The 10677-nt window shown below is 26.3% G+C and overlaps 1 long non-coding RNA gene across 2 annotated transcripts; it reads left to right on the top strand.

Moving 5' to 3' along the window:
• The first annotated feature begins 324 nt into the window (after window positions 1–324).
• Window positions 325–1247, top strand: LOC136086577 (uncharacterized). Of its 2 annotated transcripts, none has more exons than XR_010641440.1 (3): window positions 325–410; window positions 578–733; window positions 1094–1247. It is a non-coding gene; the product is annotated as an uncharacterized LOC136086577 (long non-coding RNA). The 2 variants fall into 2 exon arrangements; XR_010641441.1 differs by having other exon boundaries at window positions 345–401.
• Window positions 1248–10677: the final 9430 nt, after the last annotated feature.

The following is a 10677-nucleotide window of genomic DNA, read 5'->3' as shown; positions in this document are numbered from 1 at the left end:
TTATAGGATAAATTTTAAGGTCCCCAGGCGTTTAAAACACCCAACATTTTTGCCCAAAATCGAACTGGCGGGGACCCTAAAAATTGTACAAACATACTTTTTTTTGTTCAAACTTATTTTCATATAAATGGTCAATTTATAAATCGATTCGCGAGTTTAATTTCAAAAATTGATAAAATATGAAACACCCTAGTATATATATATATATATATATATATATATATATATATATATATATATATATATATATATATATATATCGTCACTGCAAAACAAGACTCATTCAAAGTTTTTAACGTTTGTTATATTTACTTTTAGTTAGTAATGTGAGTGAACAACAGAATAGCAATTTGCCTATGCGAAGAATGTTACCTGGTTTATCAACATTAATATTTCTCGACGTAAATAATGTATTTTTTGCTTTTAAATTTTAAATATTACATATTTTTTAGTAGTCATTATTACACTGTAGAGTATAAAAAAAGCCTCCAAAAAATACTAGATCCAGGGCTATAAAAGTATTAATTTTAATAAAATATTTTATCTGATCTCATGGGTTTATTTTTAAACTTTTCAGATTATTTATCTTGTTTTGATTGATGGACGAGTTGTTGAAGAAACAGTGAGCAACATTTTCTGTTAATTGATGGCTACAGAAGTGGATCAACAAAGTAAACAGTGAAGGTCGAGGAGGACAAAGCAAGGGATGAAAAACATGAATCTATTGTTTATGGTTAGTGATCAATAAATATTAAACATGATAATAGTTATGTTGTATAGGGCCATTCAGTTATAACATAAAACAATTTACTTATACACATGTAAGTTTTAACTTATACTTAAGTTATAACTGAATGTAACCCTATTTAAGGTTTTAACTTTTAGGAAACCCAAGTTGGCTTTACGAAAAATAGATAAAATTTGGTTTAAATGTAAATAGAATGTAATTGGTTTCATTTGTTGTCTTTTTAATGATTGCAAACAAATTTCTTTTAAACTGAAGTTAATCTATTTTTTAGGGCTACTAAAGTTTTTGAAATGTTTTAACACAAAGTTATTTAATAATATTTAAATGTATTTTTTTTACGACAAGGTGCAAAAGATGTTTCAAAAGCGGAAGTAAACGATCAAATGAAGTCGTGGGTTCGTAAATTGTACGACCGAAAAAAGTCAGATGGTGCGAGGATTGATTATGCATGCCACTCGGAACTTTGGGACAAAGGCAGTGATGCAAATGGCGAAGATAATGTCAAGATTATTGTATAACAGTTTTAATATTATCTGATATACATTTCATTTTATTGAATATGTTTTGTTTTTCACCTTGAAAATAAATTTAGCTTGAATGAAATAACAAACACATTTCAGTTTGCATTTGATTAAAACAATTTAACTAGCTTTAATCATACGTCGATTGCAATTGCAATCTTTTTAATACATTAAAAATAAACAAATTTAAGAAATTTTATGTTAACAATGACCTAACTAACTGCGTGCTAGTTACAAGTAGCGTTTATAATTCACTGAACCTAATAAAATATATCGTCGGATAAATGCTGGCTAAACTGCATTGGGCCAATGTAATCGGGCTAATGTATGCCCGGCGGCCATCAAGGAATCGGCCCAACGCTGGATGCCAACGTTGGGCTAACGTTACAAGAAGCATTGGGCCAAAGTTGGCCCAATTCTCGTGTGTTAGCTAGGTATATATTTATATATATATATATATATATATATATATATATATATATATATATATATATATATATATACATATATATAAATATATATATATATATATATATATATATATATATATATATATATATATATATATATATATATATATATATATATATAATATATATATATATATATATATATATATATATATATATATATATATATATATTTATATATATATAAATATATACAGTATCGCATGTTCTTAACAAAAGTTTTAACTTTTAAATCACAAAGAAAATTTTTAACATAATTCTCTCAACAAACTACATTTTTAATTGGACGAAACAAGGTGGATAAATCAAAACGAAGCTTTTTTCGTAAGTTATCATTGTCTTTATTTAACTTACCGTATTCTTTTATTTTCGCTTTTATCATAACAGTGCTCTAAAATAATAAAATAGACTTTGAAACTACTGACCAATATTTTTTTCAATTAAACTAAAAATAAATTTAACTCGCGATATATCGCGTAAAAAATTGCAATTTAAAACGGCTTACGGCAAATTAGGCATTGTTCGTGAAAATAAATTAAAAGATTTTAAAAACGAAAAACATCAAGCCGAAATTTTTAAAAAGTATAATATAGCTGAATCGATTGTAAGCAAAACTGTTAAATCACTTGGATCTCGTGACTGTTAATAAACCATAGGGGTTTGCGTCCTAGAAAAATATCACAAAGACTAGATCAAAGAAATGTAAAAGAGGTTAAGAAAGATCTGTATTTGTCATCCTCAAAATTAACCGAAAAATTTGAACTACAAATCTCCGATCGCACTGTGGTTCGAAGAGCTAACGAAGCAAAATTATTTTCTTAAATGCCTGCCAAGAAACCACTAACTTCTTTTAAAAACAGAAAGCTAAGGCTTGCGTTTGCCAAAGCAGACCAAAATTGGACTGTAGATCAGTGAAAAAACATACTTTTTAGTGATGAATCAAAATTTTATCTTTTTGGAAGCGACGGCAAGAAGTGAGTCTGGAGACCAAAGAACACCAGATACAATACTAAGTATATCAAGAAGAGTTTTAGGCATGGAACGTCTGCTATGGTTTGGGGATGTTTCTCAGCACTTGGAACTGGTCCTATTCACAAAATTATTAGAATTATTGACCACTTTGTGTACAATGTTATAATGGAAGATGTTGTGTTACCACATGCTAAATGGGAGATGCCGCTAAAATGGATTTTTTACCAGAACGATGACCCCAAACATAAATCAAAAATTGTAAAACAACGGTTGAAGGACAAGAATATCACCGTAATGGAGTGGTCTGCACAAAACCCTGACTTGAAGCCCATAGAAAATTTCTGGGAAATAATTGACAATAAGATTGAGCGTGCAAATGTGAAGACCAGTGAGGAACTATTTGAACAAATTGAGAAGGCCTTGCAAGAGATTGATATGAGAATTGTTGACTCATTAATTGAGTCTATGCATCGAAGAATAAAAGCAGCAATTAAAAATAAAGAAGATCAAATATTAAGTTAATATTTAAAGTTTTTTAAAAATTATAAGTTGATTTTGTATTAAATTTGAGTTTGTCCACCATGTTATGTCCGATAATGTATATATATATATATATATATATATATATATATATATATATATATATATATATATATATATATATATATATATATATATATATATATATATATATAGGCAATTCCGCGAAAAAGAGGAAAAAAAATAAGATAAAAAAAATTAGGATGACTCATACTAGCCTCAATAAATTTTTTTTTTAATTATTTAAAAATACTTTTAAGCAAAAAAGTTATTAAAAAATCATTTTTTTATACCATAGCATTGTTTTAAAGTTGTAAGGATTGTATAAACGTTTTTTGACGTTTTTATATAGTTCTGTTGTAAAGCGTTGAAAAATCTAAATCTAAGATGCGTTTTTAAGTAACTATTACTTTTAAGTTTAGCTTACAGACAAAATTAAACATAATGTAAAATGTTGTATATAAGAAAGCACTCTTACTATATATAGAAAAAGAATAAATTTATCAAATTAATGTGTTACGAAAGTCACGAAAAAAGTCGAGCAGTTTTTTCCAGGCTTCGGATCAGACTTAATAAAACTAAAAATACATTAAAAGTAAAGATAATGAATTAAGTTTTATCATCGTTTCAATTTTTTTTTAAGAGAACATTTAAATGGTAGTATTAATATGTAACAAAGTACGTTACGACCATCAAGCTATGTTTATTTTTCCATAACGGTTTTTTGACTTTTGAATAAAAATCGAATAAAATTGAATAAAAAATTGAATAAAAAAGTTGAGCGCAAACAACTTTTTTATTGAAACCAAGTTGAAAATCAATTTCGTTTCATTTTCACTTTGTTTACTCATTATATTGCTATGCTTGTTAAAGTATTTCTTTTTACTTTTTTAAAATATAAATCACTTATTTCATATAATCGATGTAAAGAAACTAACATTTTTTAAGAAATAAAAAATTTTAACATGAAGAAAACATTTTTTAGTTAAAACGTTTTTTATAGTTTGCATTGCAACATTTTTGTTCATTCGATTTAGCGGTTTTTTATTTATGAAATTCGCGCTTTTTTTTTTTAATCACAGCAAAACGTAAATCTCAAAGGGAAGCTATTATATTTAATAACATTTTTTAAATGCCTTAATCAGATGCTGATAGATCAAAGCTTATAGCTTATAGAGCTTATAGCTTATAGAGCAAGAAACAGAAAAACGTTGTTGGAAAAAGAAAGAAAGAGAAGTTTTCAAAGAAGGCAGTTATTAATACCAAGAAAAGAAAACAAGCAGAAAAATCAAGCGAAAGTTTACAACCGAAGATTAAGAAGGGAAAAAAATCTTGGATTCACTGCTAACATCATTATGTTAGCAATGAATTCAATTTTATCCCATTTTTTTATCCCATAATTTTTATCCCTAAAATTTTTATCGGCAAATTTTTTATCCCTAAATCTTTTATGCCAATAATATTTTTATAATTAGAATTATCAGGCGCAACATTCACTGATATCAGTTTGAATGTTACGCCTGATAATTCTTATAAATGCATATCGACAATTTCAAAAGCATTTAACAAGTATCAAACTATAATTTTTAATGTTATTGTTTCTGCATAATTTGGGTTTCTTTTTACATAAAATTAATATCTAATAAAATTAATAGGACAAAACAGGCTCTTCTAAAGTCTCCAGATAAAAGACAAACTATTGTAGAGCAGTTAGGTGCTGAATATGACTTATGCGGTACTAAAGAAACCACGCGAGTTCGCATCACATCAGAAGAATTTGAAAAAAGTGAAAGCTTTTTATGAAAGAGAAGATAAGTCAATAACGTCTCCTGGAAAAAATAATTGTATCAAAATAGACGGAGAAATGTTTCAAAGGCGCTATTTAGTTATGAATCAATTGTATTGTAAAGAGAATGGCAACAAAATGCTAAATTAAATAAATTTTGTGAACTAAGGCCTAAATAAATTCTTACATGCAAAGACACAACACTTGAATCATGTGGTTGTATTTATCACAGTAGTTTTACTTATTTGTGTGCTGCTTTGGCAAGTAAAATACATTTTCCATTGTATTGCAATAGATGGTTAGAAAAAAATGTATTGCGCGAGCCACCTACATCCCAATGTTGGATAGTGAAACATTCTATGTGTAGTGATTGTGGTGGTGTAGGAGGATAATTAACGCGATTTGTTTGGAACAGTTTAAAATCTCGTAGAATTATTGTCTAAAGCGCTAAAGATTTCCTCGTAGCACCTAATCGTGACAAAACTCATGAAATGCTAATCAATTCATATGACGTTAATCTAAAGTGGGCCATTATAGCCGATCAAATGACAAAGCGAAAGCCTTTAAAAATATTACTAATATTTTTTTTCATTTCTGGCATCTAAAAAACGGAAAGTTTTTGATTTCAAAATTGTCGAATAGTTTTTAACGGGCTTGTAGAACAATTTTAAAATAGATTTTTTTACTTATTTGAAAGAATTGTTTTATAAACTTATGTTGGGAACAGGGAGCATTAACCATTCAAATTTAAGTAAAGTAATAAAGTATAAATAAATAATGTAGCCTGCCTTTAGTTGTTTATTTCAAATTTAACGAATTTAGTATCAAAAAACCATACTTTAAAACTTTGATAATGTTATAAAGTTTATACTTTTACATAGTTTACATGGTTTTTATAATTATTCCTCATTTTTTTACTTGCTTTGTTTTATTTGTTGTTTTTTAAGATTTGATTTTTCGTTACAAAGAAAAAACATAGAAATGCTTATAAAACATCAAGTAAAAATTATGAAACTCAGCGCATAATAACATCAATATGTGCTAAATACACAAACTAAATGATTTTATTTTAACCATGCTGTTCGCTGCAATTAGTCTGACAAAGTTGTTTTGTTCAGAAATGGAAAAAAGTAACCGTTACGACCGTCACGCTACGCAGAGTTAATTTTTTAAAAAAAAGTTTTAGACTTTAATACTGTAACTTTTGCATGCTAAATTATATGATAGTATATATATATATATATATATATATATATATATATATATATATATATATATATATATATATATATATATATATATATATATATATATATATATATATATATATAAATATATATATATATATATATAAATATATACATATATATATATATATATATATATATATATATATATATATATATATATATATATATATATATACATATATATATATATATATATATATATATATATATGTATATATATATAAATTATGTTAGTGTATTCTACAAACAGAGTGCTCAATGTTTTAAAAGAACAGATCAATAATAAATTAGTAATTATGTATGTATGTATTCAAAATGTGTTTACGCTTTCTTTTAAATTATAAAAATAATAACCAAAACTCAATTAAAAGTAACGCTAAGAGATTATTCAAATCTTCATACTACAACTCTTAAATTTTAAAAGTTACAATAAAAAATTAATAGCGTTTTTAGGTATATATATATATATATATATATATATATATATATATATATATATATATATATATATATATATATATATAAATATATATATATATATATATAAATATATACATATATATTTATATATATATATATATATATATATATATATGTATATATATATATATATATATATATATATATATATATATATACATATATATATATATATATATATATATATATATATATATATATATATATATATATATATATATATGTATATATATATAAATTATGATAGTGTATTCTACAAACAGAGTGCTCAATGTTTTAAAAGAACAGATCAATAATAAATTAGTAATTATGTATGTATGTATTCAAAATGTGTTTACGCTTTCTTTTAAATTATAAAAATAATAACCAAAACTCAATTAAAAGTAACGCTAAGAGATTATTCAAATCTTCATACTACAACTCTTAAATTTTAAAAGTTACAATAAAAAATTAATAGCGTTTTTAGGTCAGGTTATCTCATAAGTTGAGTAGCCCCATGCTACAATCATAGCAGTTTTGGTCTAATTTTACTTGCAAAAAAGCTATAAATGTGCTTTTTTCTCACTCAAATCGTTTTATGTCTAATATACACTCTTTTATAAAAAAATTGGTTAATATTAATTATATATGAATAACTAAATATTTACAATAATTCAAATAGAGTTAAGAATTAATTATATTAAAAAATAACAAGTTACCTAGAATCTAATTGAGCTTTCTTTGCACCAAATTTATCAATTAAGACGCCGATTGGAAATTCAGCACATATGCAAATTGCTGACACTGTAAAAATTACGTTAAACATCAATTCTGGATGATCACAGTTTTTTCTCTCTTGCTTCATCCAATTTTGTTTTAAAGTTGAGTTTGTATCAAAAACCGATCAAAATTTTTCATAAAATTTCTTGCGCTTAAATATAATAACAATACTTACCCAATCATATGCTATTCGAGAACATAATAGAGTTTCTAAAAATATATATAAACAAAAAAATGATTTATAGAGATTATTGTTAATATTAAAACAAGTCATCGTCTATAAAAATCTTTAAGTTTTGTTTATCTTAAACTTTTAAGAAATGATTACAAACTAAAACGTGTTCAACAAATAATTTTTACATTTTACGAAAAAGGAACAAAAATGTTTATTACATAATTTATGATAAAATTAATAAATAGTTGACTGAATAAATTTATTTATATTTTTATTAGAACAGGGATACATGTTCTTATAAAGCTAATGTTTAAAGAAAACACAGGTCTAAATAGTTGAACACTAACAGTGTGGCCCTAAATAAGTAATGAAACGATGTACGTAATAAACAAAAATACTTTTAGAGTTTACAACTTCTGATGTCAGACTATTCCAGAGATTGAACACTCAAAAATAAATATTTGCAAATTTAGAGTTGCCACCGTTGCCTGCGTATTTTACAAGAATGAGATCGCGTATAATTGTTATTGCTGTTTTTGTCTGTTCAAACCAAACTGTACACAGCTTTAAAGCATATAAGTAAATTATGTTTTATACGTCTAAGCTCAAAAGTACTCTTACTCAAACCATCCTGTAACCTGTAAGTAAGAAACCTTTAAGTAAGCAACCTGTAAACAGCTCTGATAGCTCAAAGTTTCTATTTTCTTTGTGAATCTTTTTTGAATGTATCGTAAAAAGTTTTGTGGTGAGTTGAAGATTATTAAATATAAAAGAAATGTCATTAATTAAAAAAACAAATATGGCCCCAGCACACTTTCCTGTGGAACAACGCTAACGGTTTGAATCGGATCGAATAAAGAATCAATCCTGAATTGTTGAGATTTAATGATCTCTCTGTCAGAAATGCGGAGATCCTCTTCAAAAGTTTACCAAGTATATTGCATGGTGAAAGTTTAATAAACAACTTTGAATGAAAAACTGAATTAAACCCCTATTTTACATTTCACTGAAATATAAAATTTAGTTATTATTATTTAGGTGCTCCAAGGAGTACTAACACTCTTATTTTCATAATGTTTTCAAAATTGGAGTAATATTTAGGCAGAAAGTTCACGCCTCCTTCTTTGCCAATCATGCATACATTGCAAGAGTTGGTCTCGAACCAAGAACCTCCTAAATCCAGAACTCTAACCACTATACCACGGATGTTAAAAATTTAAAATTATGTTTTGAAAAAAACGTAAAAACAAAAAGACAAAAAAAATATTAAAAACTTTTCATAAAAATATTTTTATAAAAAATGTTTTTATAAAAAAGACCTAAGGGCATACTGACTTTCTTCAGAGTCTTCATATTATTCCTTTGATACTACATTATCGAAATTATTGATAATTGAAATGATAAAGGTGTGTTGTCTACCTCGAAGTACTGCTTTCTTTCCTGCAGTCCTTGTTCTTATTTAGCAGTTCTCGAACTTGTTTTATCTTCCCGTAAATAAAAAAAACTTTTAAAAAAATTATAAGATATATCCTTATTATACATCATAACTCAAATATAAACAAAGCAAATATTGGCATTGTAGAGCTATAAAAAAAGTAAAATAGATAAAAGCACGCGAGTCAAATTTAATTTATACACCGTAGGTAGTTGAAATAAAACCAAAATAGATAGAGCATCTTTTAGCAGATTTGTAACATTTTGGAGCCTCTTTAATAAGCAGATTAGCAAAAGCTAATCTGCTTATTAAAGAGGCTCCAAAATTTGTTGTTGCTGTACGCGTTACTTGGAAAATTTTAACGAATTAAACTCGTCTGAGTTACAAGAACAACATCCTTTCATCAAGGAATCGAAAATGGTATGATAATCACGTTCTAAAGAGCCAATATTTTACGCAGATTGTAAAATGTAATGACAATAAGTGCTGTTTGAAACCAAAAAGTTCCTACTTCAGTGTGATAATAGACAAATTTCTTTCTTCTCCGTTGCTAGTTCTTTAAACAAGTGAAGGCCCTAAAAATTTAAGGACGAGCAGCGGATCCAGCATGCAATCAAATTCCTTTTCTGTTTGCAGCACAAAGTTTAAAAGTTGACATTTTCAACTTTTAAACTTTGTGCTGCAACATTTAATCCGTCCCCGTCGTATCCGTATTTAATCCGTCCCCGCTCTTCAAATCCGTATTAGTCAATTCCAAATGACTTGAAATGTCCATCAATGCAATCCGTGATATGTGATAAAATCTGCAAGATATGTCACCAGTATTTTATATCTATAGTAATGCTGCGTAGGCATAGTGTAACACACATCTAGCAATCAACTGTTCCATACGTAAGAACTAAGCGTCAGAGAGTCATTGCACGTCGACAACAAGAAATAGTCATTCTAATCGCTAATGTGTAAAACGGCAAAAGTGCAGATTGGATTAATGAAACGGATCTTGATCTAGTTGAAATGATATTTCTTCAGGAAACCGATGTTAACGCAGTCCCAGTTCATTTCATAAAGGAACATTTTTATTCACAATGAGAAAATAATTTTTGGTAATTTCAGCAATATTTCATGTTTTATTTGTTATTATTGGTTCAATTAGGATTCAATTACTACAAATATTTAAGTTTGTTATAAATATTTAAACTTGTATTTAATTGTTTAAATCCTTTTTAAGGTTCATTTTATTCAAGTATTTCATTTAGAACGCGGAATAGCTGCGAAATAATATTTACTTTATAGTAGTAATATAAATAAGTTTAAATTACTATTATATTTAACTATAATAAATTACACTTGAATATTTTGATAATATTACACCTTTATAATTATAAAATGCAATTTTATAAACCAATTGTGAATAATTGATTTTAACTTGATAATAATAAAGATAATAATTTCCTTTATTATCGCACTAAAATGTTATTCAACAGTTATCATGAGCATTTCTTGCATTTAAAAATCTTTTACGATGACATTGATTAGACAAA

The sequence above is a fragment of the Hydra vulgaris genome, chromosome 10, assembly GCF_038396675.1.
Source record: "Hydra vulgaris chromosome 10, alternate assembly HydraT2T_AEP".
In the NCBI taxonomy this organism is placed as follows: Eukaryota; Metazoa; Cnidaria; class Hydrozoa; order Anthoathecata; family Hydridae; genus Hydra; species Hydra vulgaris.
This window is presented reverse-complemented; position numbering and strand designations above follow the sequence as displayed.